The sequence below is a fragment of the Brienomyrus brachyistius genome, chromosome 6, assembly GCF_023856365.1.
Source record: "Brienomyrus brachyistius isolate T26 chromosome 6, BBRACH_0.4, whole genome shotgun sequence".
Classification (NCBI taxonomy): Eukaryota; Metazoa; Chordata; class Actinopteri; order Osteoglossiformes; family Mormyridae; genus Brienomyrus; species Brienomyrus brachyistius.
Window position 1 is genome coordinate 6388864 of NC_064538.1, and position 25218 is coordinate 6414081.

At 42.3% G+C, this 25218-nt stretch overlaps 2 long non-coding RNA genes across 9 annotated transcripts in view; one reads left to right on the forward strand and one right to left on the reverse strand.

Annotated features, from left to right (window-relative positions):
• LOC125745365 (uncharacterized) overlaps positions 1-25218 on the reverse strand; it is a 175462-nt gene that overhangs the window by 56741 nt on the left and 93503 nt on the right. The window lies entirely within an intron of this gene.
• LOC125745366 (uncharacterized) overlaps positions 16678-25218 on the forward strand; it is a 64996-nt gene continuing 56455 nt past the window's right edge. Inside the window, exon 1 of one of the 3 annotated variants that reach the window (XR_007398651.1) lies at positions 16678-21836. This is a non-coding gene — a long non-coding RNA (uncharacterized LOC125745366). Of the gene's footprint in view, positions 21837-22023; positions 24510-25218 lie in introns of those variants that run through there. The other 2 variants (XR_007398653.1, XR_007398652.1) reach the window with 2 other exon arrangements.

Consider the following 25218-nt stretch of genomic DNA (forward strand, 5'->3'; position numbering starts at 1 on the left):
TTCGAAATTGCGCCTCTAGTGGTCAGGCATAGAACTACCACTCAATTTCGAAATTGCGCTTCTAGCGGCAGGCCATAGCAGTGCCACTCCATTGAAATTGCACCTCTAGTGGTCAGCCATAGTAGGTTAACAACATCTGAGTTGGGTCTCTGGTGGTCAACTGCGGTGATACCAACACGCATAATTGGACACAGGTTCTTGCCTGAAAGCAGGAATCAACTTCACGGACAAAAATCAATTTGATCACAATACATTAACATCTAATTAGGTTATTGTTGCATAACTAATTGATGTTTACAATTGAATAAGAAACACAATTCATTTGGTTTGATTTCTGTTTTACCTTTTTGATTTATTTTAGGTTTTATTTCACCTTATGCTTTCATTCACTCCCTCTCCCCCAACAAGGGGACTTGCATAGAAGTTCAACCATTATTAACAACAGTAAACCAGTTACGTACACAATCCCATTAGGAAGTCGTTTGGATGTGATCAGTTGAGCCCTTCGGGTGCTGGGTGCTTACCATTCGCTCTCTGTTGGTTGAGCTTGTCTGTGGCTCTGCTGTCACTGCTTGCGATCGTACAGTTTGTCAGAACTGAAGGGGAGTTCTCAGCAATTGGACGCCCAAAAGCGTGCCAGCCCGGCTACACCCACTGACTCATTAAGGGCAAGGCTGACAGGTACCTCAGGCGGTCATTACAACTTTTGAGCAGGACCTCGTCTAGGGTGAGATCTGACAACGGCCCTAGCTTGGGCTCTCACTAGGGTGGGTGATACCTGAAGGCAATTTTGCCAGCCGATAAGCTGAGCTCCACCTGGGTTGTCTCAGTTGTGCATACAGAACACGCCCTTCCAAGATGACATTGCTGGGGATCGGGGGAGTGGGAGCCGGACTCAGGCTTGCTTGGCTGGGATTGAGCTTATGGGACGTGCCCTGTTCAGGAGGGACACCTGACAGCATTCAAACCTCTCCACCTGCATCACTAGCTTAACACTGCAACACCTCGTATAGGGACAAGTAAAGCAGAACCTACTAGTGGTCCCCCTTCTGGTCAAAGAAGGGAAGAACATCAGCCCAAGAGAAGAGAAGCCCACAAGAAGCCCTCCTGAAGCCTATCAGTGAAGACCCAGCTGGACAGAGAACTGCAACCAAGCCCAAGCTTCACCAGGAGAGGGAATCAGAGGGGCTCCACTCCAACAACCGCTGCAAACACCACGCGTCCCTGAGTGCCATCACCCATGCTTTGGTGTACTGAGCTTGCTGCTCGTCACGTTGCTGACCCATGACTGCACCTCCAGTTCCAGCACGAACCATATTATCAAGTTTGCAGATGGCACCACAGCAGTGCGTCTCGTCAGTGACAACCATGACACATGTCATACAGAGAGGATGTGCGACAGCTAGCAGTCTGGTGCAAGGACAATAATGTACATAACTTTGGCAAGACAAAAGAGCTGATTGTTGACTTCAGAAGGACCAAGGCTGGCCACTCCCCACTCACCATCGATGGCACTACAGCAGAGAAGTGAAGAGCACCAAGTTCTTTTGTGTTCACATCACAGAGGACCTCATCTGGACCAGCAACACCGCTTCCCTGACAAAAACATCCCGGAAATGCCTGCACTTTCTGCATCGACTGAAGAAAGTACACCTCCCCAAATCTGTCTTCGCCACCTTCTACAGCGTTCTGACCAGCTGTAGTACAGTCTGTTATGGAGACTGCCACGCCTCAGAGCACAGAGACCTTCAGAGGATTGTGCAGACAGTTGAGTGCATCATCAGTAGTTCTTCACCCAGCCTGCAGGACCTTGACACCTCCCGCTGCATCCAAATAGCCACCAGCATCGATGCTGAACCTCCACCATCCCTCCCACAGGCTACACTCCCCTTCTTCACCTAGAAGATTCTATAGCATCAGGAGCCGGTCTGCTAGACTGTGCAATATCTTCTTCTCCCAAGCAGTCCGGCTCCTGAACACCACTAAAATGGATTTAAAATATCTGATGGCAAGTAAAAAATTCTGAATTGTTTTAATACTTTGTTGTTATGACTAAACAATTAATTACATAATACCTTTTTGCGGAATTTTTACAGCCTGCAAGTGTTGTTGCATAAGTGTTCAAGATGCAAATTGATCATTTATTCATAATTGATTTTATTTTAAATAATTCATTGAATGTAAGGATAAAATGTAAACACACTACCGTTCAAAAGTTTGGATCACTTAGAAATTTTCTTACTTTTGAAAAAAGGCAAGTTTTTTGTCCATGAAAATAACACCAAGTTGATCATCCACGCATTTCTTGATAAATCCGCAGACTGAGTCATTTCCCAGTCCGTGTAATCAAAACAGTTCCGTAACATGGAATCTGATTGGTCCGACCAACAGTGCACCGTCCTAAGGGTTGGAGTTTCCTGTTTCAGCTCCTGCCTGTAGGCAGGCAGGAGCAGAATGGAGCGATGATCTGATTGGCCGAATGAGGCGTGGGGGAGGGCTTTGTACACATTCTGGAAGGAAGTGTAACAGTGGTTGAGCAGCCTCTCTCCTTCTGTGTTGAACTGAATGTGTTGATGGAGTTTGTATCCCAGAGACTGTGAGCAAGGCCAGGAACAAGCCAGAGTTGTGGTGTTAGAGATGGATTTTTATTTAAATTAGAAATAGATTATTGTATACTACTACAAATAAGACAGATTAATAAATAGAGTTAATGTGCTTTCTGTCAGAAAGGGATGCTGGCTATGTGCTTCCTATACACAGGGCCAGAGTCTAAACAGTGTGCTATAGCCACTCTGTAGTCTCGCAGCACAGTGGATGACGGTCGCACTACATGGGGGAGAGAGAGAGCATGCTGGGATATGATGTTTTATGGGGTCGTGTGTCTGCGTGCATGCACTACATGAGTAGAGAGAGAGAGAGAGTATGCTGGGATATGTCTCTATACGCATGTGCTACATGAGTAGAGAGAGAGAGCATGCTGGGATATGTCTCTATGCGCATGCGCTACAGGCTGATCAAATGCATTATAGGTAAACATCTCATTTCTACTTCCTTCGACGTCAGGGTCGACTGAAAGGTAATTCCTCCTAAAAGTTTGCTGGTTAAATTCTTTCTTCAACCTTATATCGAAATAAAACTTACTGCTAAAATTTTTCTTCTTTAAACATGTTGGTCAAATATAACAAGTTTAAGTGCTTTCTTCTTTTAAAATACGGAAAGTGCCTACACCTAACAGCACGTGACTGCGGCTTGACACCTGATGGACTTTTTCACATTCGTCCTGCTATACGTTTTTTATTATATTTTTGTTTTAATATTTATTATTCCTTAAAACGTAATAAAAAATATCACTTAAATAAATACATGTAATGTATTTTTGTCCTCTTAAAGTTTAACGGCCCCCTGTCTGACGAACCTACATGTTCCCCTTAGCCTAGCGACATATATGCCCCACGTGGCCCCTTACAGTCAAGCACATCTAATACCATATACGGATATAACAGTGGACCAATCAGAAATCTATATATGGAGATTACCCCTGGACCAATCAGAATACCATATATGGACATAACTCTGGACCAATTAGAATAAAGGACACAACCCCCCCACCTATGACATCATAAACGGACCCCTACTAAGCTCCGCCCAAAGTGCCTCTAAATTTCTCTAATCACCACTTGTGAAAATGACGAAAGATTTTATTAATTTCTATAAAGTTCCACAAGGCTAGTTTTTAAAACCGTCCAATAATATCAACTATCTCTGTTGATCAAAGACAGTTACTGACAACATTGCACCATCATATCGAAGAGAAAGGTAATCTCTCTGGCGAACCCAATAAAACTTTGGAGAGCTGACTCTTGAATGATTCCTAACTGTTATCGATGGGCCTTAGGTACAACCTCATAAGAATTCATGACATCAGCTTTAAGAGAATTTGCTTGACTGACAAAGCAGAGGAAGCTTCTTTTCTGCAGAAGATAAGTCCATAAATGTCATGGCATAGAGATGCTGCCATATCCCTGCTTGTCTCTTCCCCTTCATCGCCCTAACAAGCCATACCAGTTACAGTACTTCTTTATCCCTCATCTTGCCTCGTGTTCCTAACCCTCGTGTGGAAATCACTCCCAGCCACCTCTTGTTAGCCCCCTTGTTAGTTACGTATACATCCATCCATCCATCCATCCATTTTCCAAACCGCTTATCCTACTGGGTCGCAGGGGGTCCGGAGCATATCCCGGAAGCAATGGAACAACCCAGGATGGGGGGCCAGCCCATCGCAGGGCACACTCACACACCATTCGTGATTATATTATTGCACTATACTGTATAAATAAAAAGTAAACTGTTAATAAAAAGTTGTGGTAATAAAGTGCACAGAGAGTAAGAGAGAGTAGGGTTTCACATAAACTTATGTTCATTAGCATTTAGTATTCTGATGGCTTTGGGGGTAGAAGCTCTTATTAAATCTGGTTGTTCTGCAATGCATGCTGCGGTAACGTTTACCAGAGGGCAGAAGTTCAAACATCTCATGTGCTCGGTGCGTGGGATCTTTTTTAAATATAATTATGCATATGTAGAACTAGGGATATGATCCTATTAAGTATGATAGTTCTGTCTCATTAATGCAGGACCGACATCCATAGTAACTGTGTTGATCTATCCATTTGTGTGCATGTGTGTGTGTGTGTGTGTGTGTGCGAGCGGGTATACCTATCCTACCCCATAACGTGATAAATACCTGTTTTTTTTTCCCTTATGGGGACCACGAAACTGAAAATCAGGAAAACTCTATTTTATAAAATTCTGTGACTGCTATGGAAAAACTAAAAATGCAAAACCTCTTGTATTTTGCTTGGTTACTTATGGTTATGGTTAGGGCAGGGTGGGGGTTAAGGTTGTCATAGTTAGCGTTAGCATACACTGAATGAATCAGGGTAGTGAAAAACATTTATAAACACATCATTTTGGTATTGGTACAATCCTGTTCTGGTTAGTTAGCAGAGGGAGTAAATCATCCGGAGTTTCATCTCTCAATCTCCTACTACACCCACTCAGCATCACAGTATGGACTCCCCAATGCAACTGATCTGCACGTATTTGTACTCTAGGTGGAAATTGAAGCCCCCATAGGAAAAACTCAAAGCCTACAGACATATGCACAAAACCAGGGGACATGCTCAGTTCTGCAGGCCTGGAAGTGTGAGAGAAGGCTATTTATTGAGTTTCCCCTCTGCCCCTGGTAAAGATGAAACATGCACAAGTCTACTTTTTAACCAACTGCTAAGTCATTCAACACACATATACTTACATGAAGGTCTGACTGATACTGGAGCTTCCAGTGCCCGTAAACCAGGTACTGGGGTACTCCATTTCCTTCTTGATAATTAGCGCCATTGAAAAAAAACGGTGCCTTTCGTAATATTAACAGACTCTCAGACAAATGTACTGCTTGAAGACCCTGCCACTATTCGCATTTTCCAGCAGGAGTCACAAATCTGCATTGCACTCAGTTTATTCTCAGATGAGCTCATGCATGTTTCTATGTGCATCTTTACACTTAAACAAATACAGCTGCCTAAACCCTGTTGTTATATTCCATATATATTTGTCATGACTGGCCTTTTTTCCTCAAATGATGGATTTCTGAAACTAAAATTGACAGTAATCTAAAATATTTATATTACCACATCATCGACACATGTTCTGATATGACATAGCATTCCCCTGGACCATGGTGCGACTTAGACACGAGATATAACATGCCATTCACGGTAAAACTCCACATAGGTGCAACACTTAATGTCAACGTTGTCAATGTCAATGTTGAGTTAATGTCAACGTTAAATTCATGGATGCGCAAATTAAGTAATACAGTTACAGTACAAAAACGAGCAGAGCTGTGTATGGCATGACTATCTCGCGGCGACAGAATATGCTTATCCTTCTAATTATTCAGAAGAAAATATATTTGCAAGCACAGCCGTTCACGGCTTCCGTACAAAAGCTGTCACTACGCTACAGGAAGTATACACGGCCAATACAGGATTTACACAAGTCTGCTTCTTTTGTTTTATTTAGTAACAACTTTCACAAAAATGAACAGCAATACTTCTAAAAGTGCAAATTTGTTGCCAAATTAAATAAACAAAGAAATTAATCATAAAAATAGTCAATGTATATACAACTAACCATTTCCAATCAAAAAGTACATACAAGTCTAAATAGTAATTAACCAAACTATATAAAGAATACAAGTTTGAATGCAGGTAGTTTGTATAAATTTTACTGTGTTCAGACTGAAAAATCAGCACCAGCCTTACACACATTGCAGTTCTGCTTTTTTCTTCTTTTAACATAATTACCCGTTATCACGTTCACGAGGCAGAAGATCCCTGCAAATGTGAAAATTCACAAGTAACAGGCACCATTAACCTCAACCCATAACAGTCTGCTAGCCTGAACAATAATACACTCTATGTATTACCAATTATTACGCAGGTTGTCGCTTTATCAAATCATGACTGTTACTAATACGTGGGAGTGAAACGCGTGTCACGAGATCTCGCGATATTACAACATGACGAGATTTCTCGTTGGAGCGAAAAGCGGTTTCACGAATGCGCTGCAAATATGTCGGCGTCTGACTGAATTACTATAGTAGATACCCCAGACACTTTCAAATCTTTTGTGTAGCAGCATTTTGGGTACCCGGCGAAAAATATAAATGGCGAAAGGGAGACAGACAAAACATGAACCATCTGTAAAGACTGAAGCTAATGCCGCACACAGCGGCTAATGCTACTACTAACCACTATGCAAAGCCAACTGCAGCACCATCATAGCTCTTTATTTAAATTCACTGCACCAGTGAAGAAAACATTTTTCAAAAAATGTTATGTTTGTTATTGGGTGCTTTCCACTTCATGCACCCACATATAGCGCTAGCGTAAAGCAATACATTCTGGTCCTGACGCAATGCATCATGGTTAGATTTTTATCGCCCGCTGCATTACGTCCCATGTCACATGGTACAAAAACCTCGCGAGAGCAAGATGGGGGCCAGCCCATCGCAGGGCACACAATTAGCCTCAGCATGTTTTTGGACTGTGGGGGGAAACCGGAGTACCCGGAGGAAACCCCACGATGACATGAGGAGAACATGCAAACTCCGCACACATGTGACCCAGGTGGAGACTCGAACCCGGGCCCCAGAGGTGTGAGATAACAGTGCTAACCACTGCACCACCATGCTGCCCCCCAAATGGAAAACCATTAAATACAATAGGAACAGCTTAGTGTGACTTTAAAATATTACCATGTATTATATTTTAAGTTTGTTGTAGGGATTTTACAGATTTCTTTTCTAAAAATTAAAAAAAAAAATACACAACACATCCACCATAATAAAAATGTATACAAAAAATGACAGATATATAAAATCGCAAGTCACAGTTAAAGCATGAACATAATGTTTTAGCTGTCAAGAGCTTCGGAGAAATTATATGAGTATAACTTTATGTGTATTTAGTATATAAGAGTGTTGTCTTTTTGCTGGTGGGGGGGGCCTCTACGATCCAGGGCAGGGCCCGGGCCCAGGGGCGGTGGCCCCGCCCACCCCGCCTATAGCTCCACACCTGCGAACAACATTACATAATTTGGCGCCTATTGACGTATTACAGCTGCTGTTTGAGCTACTGCAGTATGGCGGTATATGATAAATTAATAACAAACGGGAAAGTAAAATTGGTATACCTTCCAGCACTAATGCCGACTCATTTGAGACAACATCATCTGAGCATGTGTACGACCCAGCAAGGCAGAAACAGCTTCTGGAAGTTAGACTCCCTGTGGCTCTTTCGTTAGGATATTTCAGTCAAGTGTGTATTATTTTTAATCAAATATCAAAAATCTTTATTATCCAAGTGCTAAGTCCAAATATATGTAGAGTATATGCAATCGCCGCATTTTCAATAACCACTTCCGCTGGTCAGGGTTACCATGAACCTGGAATCTAAAGGATGTACATGGCAGGAGTTACCTAGGACTGAATGCCAGTATGACACGGGATGCACACTATGAGACCATATGTTTTGGACTATATAAAAAAAAACCCTCACAAATATTGTGAGAATCTTACAGTTGGCACACGGGCAGGTACACAACCATTTCACTAGAATGCATTCAGGAAGACACTATTCTCCTGGCAAGCGCCAAAACCCGATTCATCCCCCAGACGAATTCAACACTCCAAAGCACATGTTTCCACTGCTCCACTTCTCTTGGGCAGCTCTAGTAGGGCGGAAATTTGATGAACAGACCTGCTACAAAAGGGGCACCTTATTACAGTCCCACATTGAAAGTCAGAGCTTTTCAGAATAACTCTTTCTACCGGCAATGTTTGTCTATGCAGAGTGCTGTAAGACTGTATACTTATGTGTATGTTAGTAAAGGCTGTAGCTGACACAACGGACCCCACTAATTAGAAAGGGGTAATTGTACACATGTGGCGTCCAGTATGTTCTTCTATAACAGTTTCTTCAAAAAAAAAAAAAAAAAAAAAACTCACATTACACAAATTGGCACTATCAAAACGAGGATTATGGGGAAAATGGGGACTGTGATGGAGATTACATACACGTAGGCATGGTATTTAGTTTTTTCAAATCTGGTCACCTTCCAGAGTAATTGTAAACAAAAACCATCTTCACCCTATTTGATGCTTTATAAATGGACAATCAGTCGCGCAGTAAATGGGGGTATAGAGAGACGCAGAGCTTGTCTAACAAGAAACCCTGGGAAGCTAACATTAATGGGGTGGGTATGGATAGCAAAACCTTTGATACAGATTACAGATTTATATCTCACCTGAACCCTGGCGGGTTCCGTGCCAATAGGGGTTGGGATTAGGGTTAGTTAACTTAAGTAGTAATATTGATGTGTATATTCTCCTATTCTCCAGTCAGTGAATCGTGAAACCTAATGTTAATATGTTTCTATACCTATGTGTTCTGCTTAAAAACCCATAAAGGCAAGCACAGTGTTTAGACATTCTGTTACTTAGACTAGTAAACTATAAGATCCTTCAGCTTTCAATGAACCTGACACAAGAGTCTAAACAACAAATGTGTGCCATGTCATTTCTCATCTTTACGTCTTGTATCCTTTATATGGTAATTGGGTTTTCAAGGTGGAATTGCAGGTCGATCATTTTAAGGATCTAGATGTAAACCCTGGTGTTGCTTTAATATTTTTTTTGCGCAATTTGCTTCGCACACTTCCTCCAGCGGAGAAGCTTACACTACTACACCCCACCAAATGACTGGGTGATGCCTTATTATTTAAGGTCTGGCTGTGAACCTTGATTACCGGTACACCATCTTCTGGGTCCTGCCGGGATCAGTCAGGATGGTGGACCTTTGGAGGAATGGGTAACTCTTCTAACTCTTCACTCCCAGTCAGACCTGTAGTGTGAGGTGTAGAGCTGGGTGGGGATCGGTGCCATTGGCTTTGGATGAACTGGATTGTCAGTGCTGTCACTCTAGCTTTGCAATCTCTTGTGGAACTGGAGTGCTGACATTTCAGGGACTCCCCATGCCGGCATTCCCACTTGCCTCTCCCTCCTACTGATGCTGCCATAGCCATATCTGCCGGAGCTTGCAGATTGCACTTCATATTGTACTCACCTAGCTTTTAGCACTGCCAATAGCCTCCTCTACTATGCCTAATTGTACATTTTATTTCTCCTACTCCTCCTGGGGGTGATGCCTGGAGACCTCAATCTATCAAGATATCCAGCACACCCGACCACCACCAGTGACGTCCCTGCATCCAGCTCGCCGTTCTGATCTTCCATGTATGACCCGCTGCCTTACCTCTGGTTGCCTGGCAATTGGAAGAAGACTCGGCTTCGGCATTGGCTTATCTTCCTTGCTCTCCTCTCTCTATTTGACTATCCCTGCCGGCCCCTGGAGGATGGGCTTCCCCTTTGAGTCTGGTCCCTCTCAAGGTTTCTTCCTTCTAGGGAGTTTTTCCTTGCCACTGTCGCCTATGGCTTACTCACTGGGGGCTTTGGGTGAGGATACTGTAAAGCGCTTTGAGACAATGTAATGTTGTGATAATGCGCTATATAAAAATAAATTTGTTGTTGTTGTTGTTGTACAAAACCCAGGAAAGTTTGCAGGTGCTTCAAGAGTATGTGAAGGCTTAGTTGGAGGAAGAAGCCACACCACGAAATCGGAAACACAATGAGTTGGTTAATGATTAGGGGTTGGATGAAGGTCAGCTGGTGTGTTTGCGGAACCATGTTCGAGGTAAAATACAGGATCATTGGGATGCCTGTTTGCATATGGTAGTTCGGTGTCCCCAAGATCAGGGTGCAGTTTACTCTGCAACTCCAATGGAGGGGGACGGGGTTGTCCGTCAAGTTCACCGAACAGAGTTGCGTCTAGTACCACAGGGGGTTGTTAGGTCAGGGGAAGATGTTCTGGTAATGTCTCCTGAATCTGGGTTGCCCACAGGGGCAACAGAAATGGAATCGGATGAGGACTCTGTGATTTTACGGGGACAGGGCTGGTGGGAGGGGCGCAATAGAGCATCCACAAGTAGGCCTCGTATAATAGAGGAGGTTATGTCCCCCCCGAGGTGTAGAGACCAGTTAGACGTTCGGTGAGGTCCACCACTGGTCATCATACCAACCCCTATAAGTCAGTGAATGATCGTTCGGTTGGGGAGGAAGACCAGTGGTTTGGGGATAGAATTCTTAGCTGTGATCGTTGGGTCATCAATTTCATTTTGGGGGATGGATTGTAGCCAGGCAATTATAGGCAGGTATAGGAACTGCAGTTTGGACTGGAGGCATAGCTGGGGCGAGATGGCTGCGCATGTTCCGATGGTAGGGCATATTGGCAAAGGAGCAGGCACGGGAAAGACAGGCAGGGTCCTGATAGATTTGGTGGAGCATCGGCGGGCATATTGAATTTGCAGTGTAGCAGCCCTTCTGTTTGCTTGTTTCAGGGGTGAGCAATCTTATCTGCAAAGGGCTGGTGTGTATGCAGGTTTTCACTGCATCTCCCTAATTAGATTTCTAATTAGAGGACTGATTGGCTGAAGAGTCCTCATACTTGGTTTTGAAGAGCTAACCTAAAGGTTACCTCAAAAACCTGTTTTTTTTTTGGTTTGAATGGGGCAGTGAGTTATGGGGTAAACTACTGTTCTTTAGGGGTTTTCAAGGTGGAATTATGGGTGGATAATTTTAAGGATCTGGATGTAAACCTCCCTGGTGTTGCTTTAATATGTTTTATCTGAGGTTGTATCATGTATTATCAAGCCAGCCGGCTTAGTGGCCTCGGGAGCGGGGTTTAGTGGGAGCGGCTGGCTAGTTTTATTTTCTTTTTTGTTTGTGTCTTTTTCTTTGTTGTATGTATATTTTGGGTTCATTATTAGGCAGGCTGGGCCAGTTGGCACCCGTAGTCTGGGTGCTGGATTGCCCATAGGGGTCTTTTTTATTGCTGTGATTTGCTGTGTCATTCACTAGTGTGATTTGTGCTGGATGTGTTTTTAAGGTTGTGCTGTGGCGTGTACCTGAGCAAACTTTGGGCAACCTGTTCTCTCGTTGGCTTTATTGGGGTGCAGTATATAGGTTTATGCCGTTTGAACAAACCCATGATTTCTGTATATTGATTGTTTAATAAAGTTAAAATATTTTTTTTTGTTTAACGTGTGATTTTGGGAGCTTCCCTTCACCCAAGCTCTGACAAAGGGTGGATTAGTCTAATTACGGCCTGCTACAATTAGCTGAATATAACGTATAAAAAAAAAAAAATCACCTTATGGGTGCTCCGTAGGGTAGCAAGATCTTGAGTTTTTTTTTACTGTACTCGGGTACGTTTTAACATTTTCGACCAATCAGCAAACATTATTCTGACAGCATAGCTGGGAAACCAATGAAAAGTGAATTCAACGTTCTAGAACTTGACTTCGGGTTGACGCTCCCTATAAAAGAGCTGGGCACTGCTTCAAGGCGTTCAGTTGGCGCTGCCTCCAGATGAAGTAACACTGTACGGCTCTTGTTCCGTAGAACAACATCAAAAGAATGAAAAAAACTACTTTTAAAGAAGACGAAAAAAACATTATTTAAAGAAGACGAAAAAAACAATATTTAAAGAAGACGAAAAAAATATCGTATAAAAAATAAGCAAAAAAAAATAATATCCGAAGAAGGAAAAACATGCAAAGGAAAAAAACAAACAAAAATAAAAAATAATATCCAAAGAAGAAGAAGGAAAAACATGCAAAGGAAACAAAACAAACATTTAAAAATACAATATCCAAAGAAGAAGGAAAAAAACATCCAATGGGAGAAAAGAAGAACTGAAGGGCCAACGAGGTAGGAGGAAATACAAATTTCGTTTCAGCACCGTTGGAGTGCCAAGCCGTGAAAAGCATTTGGCCAGAAGACAAGGTAAGTGTTGTACCTGTTATTTTAAAACAGCGCTTTTCAAAATGCTGCTTTATAATCGTTTGAGATCGTCAGTCAGTGTGACAGGTGAAGGCTTTTTGAGTTTACCGACATAAAGTTTTATTTCTGTATTAGGGCATTGTCAGGAACAATGATGTGTTCATCGCTATGATGTGGTCAAAAAGCGATGCATTGAATCTTAGAAACATTTGTGATTTTCCTTTTATTTAATCAGTAAAATTTCCATTGGTTTTATATAGTGCCCCTTGAAATATGTCTTCAGCTCATTTTCCGGGCATTTTACTAGAATGCATCCTGAGAAATACACAAGCTCTGTTGCATTTGCTTGGTGCCTCGATGTTTAGTGCTGAGTATAATTGTTGCAGTTGCCTTTTATATATTCCGTGAGACCTGTTGGTGCTAATAGAAGTGTGAGACTGTCATGGTGAATTTATTATGCAATCGCACGCTTAAATACCTGAGGGTTGCCAGTCCTTTTGCGTTGTACAGGAGGACTAAAGCTGACGAGTGTGTTTCTACACACTATCAAGGGCATTGTAATATAGTTTTCTCAGGTGGGAGAATGCTGCCGATCTCCTATTTGACAATACAGTCCTTGGTATACATTTGCTCCTCCTACATTAATTTATATGTAAAATTAATGTAATGTACATTATTGTTTGACGCAAAGCTTTTGTTATTTTGGTTATTATTTATTTAATTGTGCTTTTTGGTTCATAAAGAAAGTAAGACTCTCATTTAGATGTTAGTGCTAGAAGATATTTCTCTGTCCTCCACATATGCAGTTCTTTTGGGTATAAAGACTCCAGACTGTGCCAGTTTGGAAGTCCACATTTTAAATGGTGGACTTTTATAATAGCCCTGATTGGCAGATTGTCAGAATATTAATTAAAGATAAGCACAGCACAGAGGAGCTATATATAAGAACTGACATTCAAACTTGCATTCCGTATCTTGTTAAGTGTTTAAGTCTATTCCTCCAAAACAGTACAAAGGTGATTAGCAATAGAATGTAATCTGTTTTGACATTTAAACCATGAAATATCTGTTTGACTTTACTGCATTTGGACACAAGTGCCATTCACTAGCCAGCACAAAGTTGCCAAAAAGATTTGCCTGAATTGCTGTTCCATTTTAAAAGCTTTCCATTTTGAAAATGATGTTATAACCTTTTAAAAGTATTTTCACTAATGCTCTATGGTGGTATTAAAAGCATTCCAAATGAATCCAAACATTCCAGACATACTTTCCTATTCATTTTTGAGGTAAAAGTTAGTCAAAGTCATAATTGAAGTTAATTTTCTCCCAGCATGGTACTAAACCAGCCGATTCTACTAATTGTCTTGACTGAATCCACTTAACTGGCTTTTTGAGCTCTGTGTGGCATAATTAGAACTGGAAAGTATTCTGAATTTGGTTCTTGAGGAATGTATAGCTCTATATCATCTCCCAGTAACTGCTTTTAGAAGCACCTACAAATTGTTTGTAGAACTGTTGATCTGTTTTCTTGGGGTGTAACATTCTTTGCAACAGTAGTACTGAATTTTCTCTGAATTTCCTTTGTTATTTTGTTTGTGGGGCACATTGTCATTGTAGTATTTAAATATGGATGAGGGAATTTGTTTTGTTTTTCAGGTCTTAGTAGTCTTGTCTTTCTGGTCTAAAAAGATTTTTTTAGTGTTATGTTTCATGATTAATATAGAAAAAAGTTAAAAAATGAATGCAGATTAATCGTGCTGTATGATGCTCCTTGACAATTTGAACGCAACCGTTCAAACCGAGACTAATTTGAATACAGACCAAGTCCAAGTCTTATGCAAAAGTTTGGCCACCCTTTGACAAATAACTGATTTTACAATTGAAAAGATGTTAACACAGTCTCTCTAGGAAATGGAACAAAATACAGTATTTTCAGCAAACATTGATGCATAGTTGCATTTTATGCCATAAATTGAACAAAAATAAAAACATTATTCTAGCACTCTGCAAAAGTTTGGCCACCCTACATAATCAGTACTTAGTAACACCTCCTCTGGCAGATATCACAGCTTACAAACGCTTCTTATAGCCATTTATTTATTTTTTTTGCAATGGAAATAAAAATAAAGCAGTCCTCCGCAGAGGGGGGGTGGTGGAGGGAATATATGTTAAAAATATTTAAATACATCCCAAGCATACCGTCTGCCAGCCGTCTGCCAGCGGTGGGGTGACATGCCTTGCAGTGTTTCCCCTACCATTATATTACCCCCCCCCCCCAGCGGCACCTCCCGCCCCCTCTTGAAGGTTAAGTTAATTTTATTTAATTCTCTATATCTATATATATATAGATATTCTCTATATAGCGCCAAATCACAACACATTACCTTTTCTATAGAACAGGACTATACATTGTCCTTTTATTAAGCAAACTAAATAGCCTTATGTTATTTATGTTATTTACACAGCAGCTTGACATTTTTGTCTCTACACGGTCGGGCGTTTACAGGCCTCCTCTGCTCTCTGTCATGCATGGCGGAGCTCTGCCCCTATGTGCGCACACACAGGTGAGCACACTCCCACCAGCGGACAGAGAGCGCGAGTCGGAAAATATGTCGCACCAAGCACCTGAAAAGCTGCTTTTTAAAATATTTATATATTTTCTATTTATATTTTTTATATTGACTGCTGTAGTTAAAAGAAACACATGAACACCATGAATCCTGTAGGTGTCCGTCTGCCCCCCCGCCCCCGAGGGGAAACACTGCCTTGCCTGCTCACCCATGTTTAATGCACCTTAGTTCTCCATACTGACCATCTAGTCCTGATACACCGTGTGTGTGTGTGTGTGTGTGTATATGTATGTATGTATGTATGTGAAAGTATAAGATGGTGAAAATCACAAGGTCACTGGTCCAAACCCAGCCTCAGCATATGGGTGGGCCTTTGCCCCCAGGCCCCTAACCCCCAGCTCCCTGGGCACCTCAACAGGTGGCTGCCCTTCACGGACAACTTACTCCACAAAACAGAGCACAATGAGGGAGGTGTAAAGACAATTCACCCACGGGGATTAATAAAGTATTGATTATTATTATTATAATATATAAGCACATACACACGCTTTGTATATAATGAGATGTATATTATCAGGACTTGGTCTGTATTCAGATTGGTCTTTGTTTGAATGGTTGCATTCAAATTATACACACAATATACCTTTATTCATAATATTAATAATATAATGTTAAAATGACATTTGGACTAGACATATATATGCTTACATAGTATACAGTATATACAGTAACCCCACCCCCACATTTCAGCAGGTGATACATTCCAAAACCGACCACAGATAATAGCGAACCATCTACAGACCCCATATAGAACGTGAATTGATAAATAACCAAGCGTAAGACATTGCTGACAATAAATACAGTAATAAGTACATTTTACATTACTTTACAGCACTATAGCCTTAAATTTTCACCATCTTATCCGTTTCACATTGTTCTACTTAGATGGATTAACTTCTGCTCAAAAATAATATATAGCTAATTATAAATAAGGAGAATCATGCATAACATAGCTAGACACCCATTAGCAATTATTTGGGCAGTAGTGATGAGCGGGTCGACCTGACCTATGCTAATGTTTCGCTAATCAAGCCTCACATCTCCAGGATTTGCACCATTTTATAATCCCACGTTGTTCTACTTTAGATTAATTTCTGCTCTCACAAATGTGACTCATGTACCTCTGACTGAAGAGAGAGTTTGCCATAATTGGTTCCATAAAACTAAATGATCTCTTTCAGACCGAAAAGACAAGAGGCTAGTAAGATTTGAAAAACAAAACAAATTCCCTCATCCATATTTAAATACTACAATGACATGTAGAAAGACTGTACCTCACAAATTTGTGTAAATTTGTATTATGTGGTGGTTGATGTTGCTATTTATTGTTATTGTTGTTATCACAGCTGCAGCTGTACTTATCATTTTTGTTATTGCTATTACTTTTGTTATTGGCTCTAGTTGTTTTTCTTTTTATTTATTTTTATTATTTTTATTTTCTTTTTGTTTTTCTTAATTTTTCGTTTTTTTTTTTCGCAATGGACATGAAAAAAAAAAAACAGTCCTCCGCAGAGGAGGGGTGGTGGAGGGAATGTACATGTAAAAAAAAATAATTATTATATGGAGGTTGATGTTGCTATTTATTGTTATTGTTGTTATCATAACTGCAGCTGTACTTATCATTTTTGATAAAAAATGAAAAAAACATTTTTGATTTGAAAAAAAAAACAGTCCTCCGCAGAGGAGGGGTGGTGGAGGGAATATACATGTAAAAAAAATAATTATTATATGGAGGTTGATGTTGCTATTTATTGTTATTGTTGTTATCATAACTGCTGCTGTACTTATCATTTTTGTTATTGCTATTACTATTGTTATTGGCTCTAGTTGTTTTTCTTTTTTTTCTTTTTATTATTTTTATTTTCTTTTTGTTTTTCTTTATTTTTGTGTTTTTTTTCTTCATAATGGAAATTTAAAATAAAGTAGTCCTCCGCAGAGGAGGGGTGGTGGAGGGAATATGCATGTAAAAAAAAATAATTGTCACGCAACAGGGGTGACATATATCTCCCTGAGCCTGCGCAGTTTGTCGGGTGTTATGGGTGGTCCCGAAGGGGTCTGACCCCCTCTGCTGGTGGTGGGCTGGGTTGGTGCGTGAGTTGTGTCACTGTGGGTCAGGGTCCTGACGGGTATTCCGGGTACTTTGGGACACTACGTGCGTCGAAGGCGGCTTTGTGGTTTGGTCTTGTGCTGGGTGGGGGTGCCAACCTTCTTCTGTGGCCCTGGGTTCGGCTTCCTGGAAAGTGGGGTGGGCCCTTTTCACGGCCCCCCTCTACTTCCCGCTCCCCCTCAGCACTACTGGTGGTCGCATGCCGGGGGGTCAGAATGGGGGGGGTGTCGCTGCTACTCCCCACATCAACTATTAGCACATCCATGGACAAATCGCTACATTCACACACAAGCATAAATACATACATATATAGGTATGCATCCACACTTACCTGTACACCCCACACATGTAGATACACATACACAACCAATAGCAGACACGTTGTTTTTCTTTGTTTATTTTTTGTGTTTTTTTTTGTTTGAAATGGAAATTAAAAATAAAGCAGTCCTCCGCAGAGGAGGGGTGGTGGAGGGAATATATATGTAGATATATAAAATAATTGTCTCACAACTAGGGTGACATACCTTGCCTGCTCACTCAATTTTAGTGCTCCTTAGTTATCCATACTGACCATCTAGTCTCTGTCACGGGAGATCGCGGGCAGAGCGGCGATCGTGCGTGCAGGCGGGCAAGGACAGGCAGACAAGCAGAAATCGGGGCAAAGTACGGGGTTTAATCGGGGACACGGAACTACGAACACTGACTGACATCAATGACGGACGAAGGACTCAGGTAAGACACGGACTGAAATACACAGGACTGAGCAAATGAACTAGATACAGCTGGGTACAATTGGGAGAAAACACGTGGGTAATCAGGGGGCGTGGCACACAGGAGGAGCGGACGAGCCGGGCATGACAGAACCCCCCCCCAAAGGCGCGCTACTCCGGGCGCGCCAAGGAAGGGGGCGACGGACGGGACGAGGCAAAACAGGACCTGAAAAACAAGAACAGAATCAACGCAGGACGGGGAACAGGACCGAAGCACAAAACATGGCAAGAGACAGAACGTAGGACAGGAGCTGACAAAGGGCTGGGAAAGCGGAGAGACAGATCTGTCACGGGAGATCGCGGGCAGAGCAGCGATCGTGCGTGCAGGCGGGCAAGGACAGGCAGACAAGCAGAAATCGGGGCAAAGTACGGGGTTTAATCGGGGACACGGAACTACGAACACTGACTGACATCAATGACGGACGAAGGACTCAGGTAAGACACGGACTGAAATACACAGGACTGAGCAAATGAACTAGATACAGCTGGGTACAATCGGGAGAAAACACGTGGGTAATCAGGGGGCGTGGCACACAGGAGGAGCGGACGAGCCGGGCATGACAGTCTCGATACACCCATATATATATTTTTTTGGGAATATGGTGGGGTGCACGGGATTGCGCCGTCTGCCAGCGGTGGGGAGCTCGTACCCTGACCACTCCCTCACTTTTAATGTACCGCAGTTTTGAATTGCACACACTTCTGTTCACACACACATTCATACACACCGACATGTACATACATTACACACACACACATTGAGCGGGGGGGCAGATGGGGGCCTGAAGAGGGCCCCTTTTATTCTCCCTCTCTGGGCCCTTGGAGGGTGTGGTGGGTGGTCCCGGGGGGGGTTTGGAGAGTACCCGGAAAACCTGCCTGGTCCTTGACCCACAGTGGCACATCCTTGATGATAATACGTTGTTGTAAATTTGTATTATGTGGTGGTTGATGTTGCTATTTATTGTTATTGTTGTTATCACAGCTGCAGCTGTACTTATCATTTTTGTTATTGCTATTAATTTTGTTATTGGCTCTAGTTTTTCTTTTTATTTATTTTTATTATTTTTATTTTCTTTTTGTTTTTCTTAATTTTTTGTTTTTTTTACGCAATGGACATGAAAAAAAAAACAGTCCTCCGCAGAGGAGGGGTGGTGGAGGGAATATACATGTAAAAAAAAATAATTATTATATGGAGGTTGATGTTGCTATTTATTGTTATTGTTGTTATCATAACTGCAGCTGTACTTATCATTTTTGATAAAAAATGAAAAAAACATTTTTGATTTGAAAAAAAAAACAGTCCTCCGCAGAGGAGGGGTGGTGGAGGGAATATACATGTAAAAAAAAATATTATTATATGAAGGTTGATGTTGCTATTTATTGTTATTGTTGTTATCATAACTGCAGCTGTACTTATCATTTTTGATAAAAAATGAAAAAAACATTTTTGATTTGAAAAAAAAAACAGTCCTCCGCAGAGGAGGGGTGGTGGAGGGAATATACATGTAAAAAAAAATATTATTATATGAAGGTTGATGTTGCTATTTATTGTTATTGTTGTTATCATAACTGCTGCTGTACTTATCATTTTTGTTATTGCTATTACTATTGTTATTGGCTCTAGTTGTTTTTCTTTTTTTTATTTTTATTATTTTTATTTTCTTTTTGTTTTTCTTTGTTTTTGTGTTTTTTTTCTTCATAATGGAAATTTAAAATAAAGTAGTCCTCCGCAGAGGAGGGGTGGTGGAGGGAATATGCATGTAAAAAAAAATAATTGTCACGCAACAGGGGTGACATATATCTCCCTGAGCCTGCGCAGTTTGTCGGGTGTTATGGGTGGTCCCGAAGGGGTCTGACCCCCTCTGCTGGTGGTGGGCTGGGTTGGTGCGTGAGTTGTGTCACTGTGGGTCAGGGTCCTGACGGGTATTCCGGGTACTTTGGGACACTACGTGCGTCGAAGGCGGCTTTGTGGTTTGGTCTTGTGCTGGGTGGGGGTGCCAACCTTCTTCTGTGGCCCTGGGTTCGGCTTCCTGGAAAGTGGGGTGGGCCCTTTTCACGGCCCCCCTCTACTTCCCGCTCCCCCTCAGCACTACTGGTGGTCGCATGCCGGGGGGTCAGAATGGGGGGGGTGTCGCTGCTACTCCCCACATCAACTATTAGCACATCCATGGACAAATCGCTACATTCACACACAAGCATAAATACATACATATATAGGTATGCATCCACACTTACCTGTACACCCCACACATGTAGATACACATACACAACCAATAGCAGACACGTTGTTTTTCTTTGTTTATTTTTTGTGTTTTTTTTTGTTTGAAATGGAAATTAAAAATAAAGCAGTCCTCCGCAGAGGAGGGGTGGTGGAGGGAATATATATGTAGATATATAAAATAATTGTCTCACAACTAGGGTGACATACCTTGCCTGCTCACTCAATTTTAGTGCTCCTTAGTTATCCATACTGACCATCTAGTCTCTGTCACGGGAGATCGCGGGCAGAGCGGCGATCGTGCGTGCAGGCGGGCAAGGACAGGCAGACAAGCAGAAATCGGGGCAAAGTACGGGGTTTAATCGGGGACACGGAACTACGAACACTGACTGACATCAATGACGGACGAAGGACTCAGGTAAGACACGGACTGAAATACACAGGACTGAGCAAATGAACTAGATACAGCTGGGTACAATTGGGAGAAAACACGTGGGTAATCAGGGGGCGTGGCACACAGGAGGAGCGGACGAGCCGGGCATGACAGAACCCCCCCCCAAAGGCGCGCTACTCCGGGCGCGCCAAGGAAGGGGGCGACGGACGGGACGAGGCAAAACAGGACCTGAAAAACAAGAACAGAATCAACGCAGGACGGGGAACAGGACCGAAGCACAAAACATGGCAAGAGACAGAACGTAGGACAGGAGCTGACAAAGGGCTGGGAAAGCGGAGAGACAGATCTGTCACGGGAGATCGCGGGCAGAGCGGCGATCGTGCGTGCAGGCGGGCAAGGACAGGCAGACAAGCAGAAATCGGGGCAAAGTACGGGGTTTAATCGGGGACACGGAACTACGAACACTGACTGACATCAATGACGGACGAAGGACTCAGGTAAGACACGGACTGAAATACACAGGACTGAGCAAATGAACTAGATACAGCTGGGTACAATCGGGAGAAAACACGTGGGTAATCAGGGGGCGTGGCACACAGGAGGAGCGGACGAGCCGGGCATGACAGTCTCGATACACCCATATATATATTTTTTTGGGAATATGGTGGGGTGCATGGGATTCCGCCGTCTGCCAGCGGTGGGGAGCTCGTACCCTGACCACTCCCTCACTTTTAATGTACCGCAGTTTTGAATTGCACACACTTCTGTTCACACACACATTCATACACACCGACATGTACATACATTACACACACACACATTGAGCGGGGGGGCAGATGGGGGCCTGAAGAGGGCCCCTTTTATTCTCCCTCTCTGGGCCCTTGGAGGGTGTGGTGGGTGGTCCCGGGGGGGGTTTGGAGAGTACCCGGAAAACCTGCCTGGTCCTTGACCCACAGTGGCACATCCTTGATGATAATACGTTGTTGTAAATTTGTATTATGTGGTGGTTGATGTTGCTATTTATTGTTATTGTTGTTATCACAGCTGCAGCTGTACTTATCATTTTTGTTATTGCTATTAATTTTGTTATTGGCTCTAGTTTTTCTTTTTATTTATTTTTATTATTTTTATTTTCTTTTTGTTTTTCTTAATTTTTTGTTTTTTTTACGCAATGGACATGAAAAAAAAAACAGTCCTCCGCAGAGGAGGGGTGGTGGAGGGAATATACATGTAAAAAAAAATAATTATTATATGGAGGTTGATGTTGCTATTTATTGTTATTGTTGTTATCATAACTGCAGCTGTACTTATCATTTTTGATAAAAAATGAAAAAAACATTTTTGATTTGAAAAAAAAAACAGTCCTCCGCAGAGGAGGGGTGGTGGAGGGAATATACATGTAAAAAAAATATTATTATATGAAGGTTGATGTTGCTATTTATTGTTATTGTTGTTATCATAACTGCAGCTGTACTTATCATTTTTGATAAAAAATGAAAAAAACATTTTTGATTTGAAAAAAAAAACAGTCCTCCGCAGAGGAGGGGTGGTGGAGGGAATATACATGTAAAAAAAAATATTATTATATGAAGGTTGATGTTGCTATTTATTGTTATTGTTGTTATCATAACTGCTGCTGTACTTATCATTTTTGTTATTGCTATTACTATTGTTATTGGCTCTAGTTGTTTTTCTTTTTTTTATTTTTATTATTTTTATTTTCTTTTTGTTTTTCTTTGTTTTTGTGTTTTTTTTCTTCATAATGGAAATTTAAAATAAAGTAGTCCTCCGCAGAGGAGGGGTGGTGGAGGGAATATGCATGTAAAAAAAAATAATTGTCACGCAACAGGGGTGACATATATCTCCCTGAGCCTGCGCAGTTTGTCGGGTGTTATGGGTGGTCCCGAAGGGGTCTGACCCCCTCTGCTGGTGGTGGGCTGGGTTGGTGCGTGAGTTGTGTCACTGTGGGTCAGGGTCCTGACGGGTATTCCGGGTACTTTGGGACACTACGTGCGTCGAAGGCAGCTTTGTGGTTTGGTCTTGTGCTGGGTGGGGGTGCCTACCTTCTTCTGTGGCCCTGGGTTCGGCTTCCTGGAAAGTGGGGTGGGCCCTTTTCACGGCCCCCCTCTACTTCCCGCTCCCCCTCAGCACTACTGGTGGTCGCATGCCGGGGGGTCAGAATGGGGGGGGTGTCGCTGCTACTCCCCACATCAACTATTAGCACATCCATGGACAAATCGCTACATTCACACACAAGCATAAATACATACATATATAGGTATGCATCCACACTTACCTGTACACCCCACACATGTAGATACACATACACAACCAATAGCAGACACGTTGTTTTTCTTTGTTTATTTTTTGTGTTTTTTTTTGTTTGAAATGGAAATTAAAAATAAAGCAGTCCTCCGCAGAGGAGGGGTGGTGGAGGGAATATATATGTAGATATATAAAATAATTGTCTCACAACTAGGGTGACATACCTTGCCTGCTCACTCAATTTTAGTGCTCCTTAGTTATCCATACTGACCATCTAGTCTCTGTCACGGGAGATCGCGGGCAGAGCGGCGATCGTGCGTGCAGGCGGGCAAGGACAGGCAGACAAGCAGAAATCGGGGCAAAGTACGGGGTTTAATCGGGGACACGGAACTACGAACACTGACTGACATCAATGACGGACGAAGGACTCAGGTAAGACACGGACTGAAATACACAGGACTGAGCAAATGAACTAGATACAGCTGGGTACAATTGGGAGAAAACACGTGGGTAATCAGGGGGCGTGGCACACAGGAGGAGCGGACGAGCCGGGCATGACAGAACCCCCCCCCAAAGGCGCGCTACTCCGGGCGCGCCAAGGAAGGGGGCGACGGACGGGACGAGGCAAAACAGGACCTGAAAAACAAGAACAGAATCAACGCAGGACGGGGAACAGGACCGAAGCACAAAACATGGCAAGAGACAGAACGTAGGACAGGAGCTGACAAAGGGCTGGGAAAGCGGAGAGACAGATCTGTCACGGGAGATCGCGGGCAGAGCGGCGATCGTGCGTGCAGGCGGGCAAGGACAGGCAGACAAGCAGAAATCGGGGCAAAGTACGGGGTTTAATCGGGGACACGGAACTACGAACACTGACTGACATCAATGACGGACGAAGGACTCAGGTAAGACACGGACTGAAATACACAGGACTGAGCAAATGAACTAGATACAGCTGGGTACAATCGGGAGAAAACACGTGGGTAATCAGGGGGCGTGGCACACAGGAGGAGCGGACGAGCCGGGCATGACAGTCTCGATACACCCATATATATATTTTTTTGGGAATATGGTGGGGTGCATGGGATTCCGCCGTCTGCCAGCGGTGGGGAGCTCGTACCCTGACCACTCCCTCACTTTTAATGTACCGCAGTTTTGAATTGCACACACTTCTGTTCACACACACATTCATACACACCGACATGTACATACATTACACACACACACATTGAGCGGGGGGGCAGATGGGGGCCTGAAGAGGGCCCCTTTTATTCTCCCTCTCTGGGCCCTTGGAGGGTGTGGTGGGTGGTCCCGGGGGGGGTTTGGAGAGTACCCGGAAAACCTGCCTGGTCCTTGACCCACAGTGGCACATCCTTGATGATAATACGTTGTTGTAAATTTGTATTATGTGGTGGTTGATGTTGCTATTTATTGTTATTGTTGTTATCACAGCTGCAGCTGTACTTATCATTTTTGTTATTGCTATTAATTTTGTTATTGGCTCTAGTTTTTCTTTTTATTTATTTTTATTATTTTTATTTTCTTTTTGTTTTTCTTAATTTTTTGTTTTTTTTACGCAATGGACATGAAAAAAAAAACAGTCCTCCGCAGAGGAGGGGTGGTGGAGGGAATATACATGTAAAAAAAAATAATTATTATATGGAGGTTGATGTTGCTATTTATTGTTATTGTTGTTATCATAACTGCAGCTGTACTTATCATTTTTGATAAAAAATGAAAAAAACATTTTTGATTTGAAAAAAAAAACAGTCCTCCGCAGAGGAGGGGTGGTGGAGGGAATATACATGTAAAAAAAATATTATTATATGAAGGTTGATGTTGCTATTTATTGTTATTGTTGTTATCATAACTGCAGCTGTACTTATCATTTTTGATAAAAAATGAAAAAAACATTTTTGATTTGAAAAAAAAAACAGTCCTCCGCAGAGGAGGGGTGGTGGAGGGAATATACATGTAAAAAAAAATATTATTATATGAAGGTTGATGTTGCTATTTATTGTTATTGTTGTTATCATAACTGCTGCTGTACTTATCATTTTTGTTATTGCTATTACTATTGTTATTGGCTCTAGTTGTTTTTCTTTTTTTTATTTTTATTATTTTTATTTTCTTTTTGTTTTTCTTTGTTTTTGTGTTTTTTTTCTTCATAATGGAAATTTAAAATAAAGTAGTCCTCCGCAGAGGAGGGGTGGTGGAGGGAATATGCATGTAAAAAAAAATAATTGTCACGCAACAGGGGTGACATATATCTCCCTGAGCCTGCGCAGTTTGTCGGGTGTTATGGGTGGTCCCGAAGGGGTCTGACCCCCTCTGCTGGTGGTGGGCTGGGTTGGTGCGTGAGTTGTGTCACTGT